This window comes from Tupaia chinensis, unplaced genomic scaffold (assembly GCF_000334495.1).
Source record: "Tupaia chinensis unplaced genomic scaffold, TupChi_1.0 Scaffold000029_1, whole genome shotgun sequence".
Taxonomy (NCBI): Eukaryota; Metazoa; Chordata; class Mammalia; order Scandentia; family Tupaiidae; genus Tupaia; species Tupaia belangeri.
This window is the reverse complement of record NW_006159459.1, coordinates 230,994-233,439: the sequence shown is the minus strand read 5'-3', so window position 1 is coordinate 233,439 and position 2,446 is coordinate 230,994. Positions and strand designations below refer to the sequence as shown.

Genomic DNA, 2,446 nt, shown 5'->3' with positions numbered 1-2,446 from the left:
ATTGGTGGCATATGGGGAGATCTCACTGATGAAGAGAAACAAGAATATTTTATAGGAAGTAGAAAAGAGAGAGTACAATGAAACTGTGAAGGCCTATCAAACACCCCACCACCACCACCACCTTTCTTGTATAAATGCAGAAAGTTGTGCGGAAGCTGCTTTAGAGGAAGAAGGTCAACGGAGACAGTCTCATCTGCTTCCAGAGGAACCTTGCCCCATCAGCAAGATCATTAGGGAGAGTGTGGTGTTGTCCGGTCAGTCATCACAATGGCTACATTGCAGGTCCAGCCCATGGTTCGACCAGTAAAAACCGGAAGCTGAACTTCTTCAAATAGAAGAATGACACCAGGAAAAAAAAAAAAAAAAAAGAGGAAAGTCCTGGAAAACACAGATTCATGCCTCAGTGAACTCGGAAGTTCGTGCAGTCTGAAGGTGGAAGTGGATGTGGAGAAAATTGCAGCTGAGTTTGCACAGGCAGAGGGACAGGCCTGCAAAAGCCAGGAGGAGAGCGAGAAGGCAACAGAGCAAACCGAGCATAGTGAGGGCAGCCTCGGTCCTGAGGAAGAGCAAGCTGCAAACAAAGCCAAGGAAATGAAGGACAATGAGAGCCTGCTGTTGGAGACAGACGTCTTGAAGAGAAGACAGAGAGCTAACAAAAGGATGGAGAAGGGACCAGCAGTTAGCGTAATGGCTATGTTGCTGGTTCAAGTCTCGGACCAGGTGGCTTAAACTCATGCCGGGCGTGTGTGCGTGCATGCCCCAAGATCCCAAGAGGAGAATGGAGGAGAAGGGATTGCAGCTTGGTCATCCCCCTGGAGGGTGATTTCTCGCTTTCTGTCTCTGTCTCTCTCTGTCTTTCTGGTGATCCCACGTGCCCCGTAGCAAAAATCTCTCCAAAAAGAAAAGGATGGGGAAGAAGGCATGACTAATCCTGACCAGGGGGGTGGACAGAGGAGGGAACCAGTGATAGTGACACAGGCTCGGAAGGCAACAGTGCAGCAGGAGAGGAGCCACCGACAGACCCCATACCAGAAGAGAAAAAAGAATAAATATTGCTTTGTTTTATGTGTTCTAAATACTTTTTTAAAATAAAAAGTGCTTCCTGGTTTAAAAAAGAAAAAAAGATGACTAGGATCTCATCAGAAATATTCAAGAGCAAACAACTTGAAGAGAATTCCAAGAGAGCACCCATAGTAAGCTGCATTGTGCCTCCCCCCAGAAAAAAAGAATCCATATGTTGAAGTCATAACCCCAATACTTCAGAACGTGATCGTATGTTAAAGAAGGGTCATTGCTGATGTGATCTGTTAACATGTCAGACTGGAGGAGACTGAACCCTTAATCCAACATGACTAGTGTCTACAAAATAAAAACATTCGAACACAAATGTGCACACAGGGAATACCAAGTGAAGATAAAGGCAGAAGAGCTGGGCAATGCCTTTACACTCCGAGGAATGCCAGAGATTGCTAGCAGAAGTCTCCAGAAGTCAGGAGAGAGGCATGGGACAGATTTTTCTTCGTAGCCCTCAGAAGGAATCAACGCACAGAAATCTTGATCTTGGACCTCTGGCCTCCAGAACTTCAAGACAATACGTTTCTGTTATATAAGTCACCCAGTTTGTAATCTGGGGACAGCAGTCCTAGGAAGCTAATGCAGCACCCGAGATCCCTGCTCCTGGGGGTACACCCTCTGTCATTCCCTCTCTGAGGCTAAGCAGGACTTGTGAAGGATGGATATCACTCCTGTGATCCTTATGCTATATGGCAGAGAGATTATAAAGAAGTAATTAGAGTTTCTAATCAGGGGGCCAGCAGGTGACATAGTGGCCAAAGGCGCTAGACTCTCATATGACCAACCATGGTTCAAGTCTTGGACTTGGTGGCTTGCTTTCTCACGTTGCCTCTCTCTCTCTTTTCTGATCAAATTGGGAAATAATAATAATAAAGTTAAATAAAATAATTATTTTTTTTAAAAAGGGTTTCTAATCAGTTGACTTTGAGTTAACCAAATGGGAGATGGTGCTATGTAGGTTCAAACATTTTTCAAGTAAGCTCTTGGAAAGGACAGAGACCTTCTCTAAGAGAGCAATTCAAAGCCTGGAAGCACGAGGGCCTATGGAAACGGCCACCTGGTAAGAATCTGAGGATGGCCTTTAGGAACTGAGAGTAGTCCCTGACTGACAGCCAGCAAGACAGCAGGACCCTCAGTCCTACGACCAAAAGAACTAAATTCTCCTGATAGCCTGAATGATCCCGGAAGAAAACAGAGCTGCAGATGGCAAAGCAATTTGGCCAGCACTTTAATTCCGATCTTGGAGGCCTGAGCAGAGAGGCCAGCTAAGCCTAGACTTCTGACCTGCTGCTTAAAACTGCTAAGTTTATGGTATTCTGTTACACTGCAATAGAAAATGAATGTGTAAGTCAAGAATCTTAATTTGTGAAAT

At 45.1% G+C, this 2,446-nt stretch overlaps 1 pseudogene; it reads left to right on the top strand.

The window, feature by feature from the left end:
• LOC102495494 (SWI/SNF-related matrix-associated actin-dependent regulator of chromatin subfamily E member 1-like) overlaps window positions 1-1,049 on the top strand; it is a 3,101-nt pseudogene extending 2,052 nt beyond the window's left edge.
• The last annotated feature ends 1,397 nt before the right edge of the window (window positions 1,050-2,446 follow it).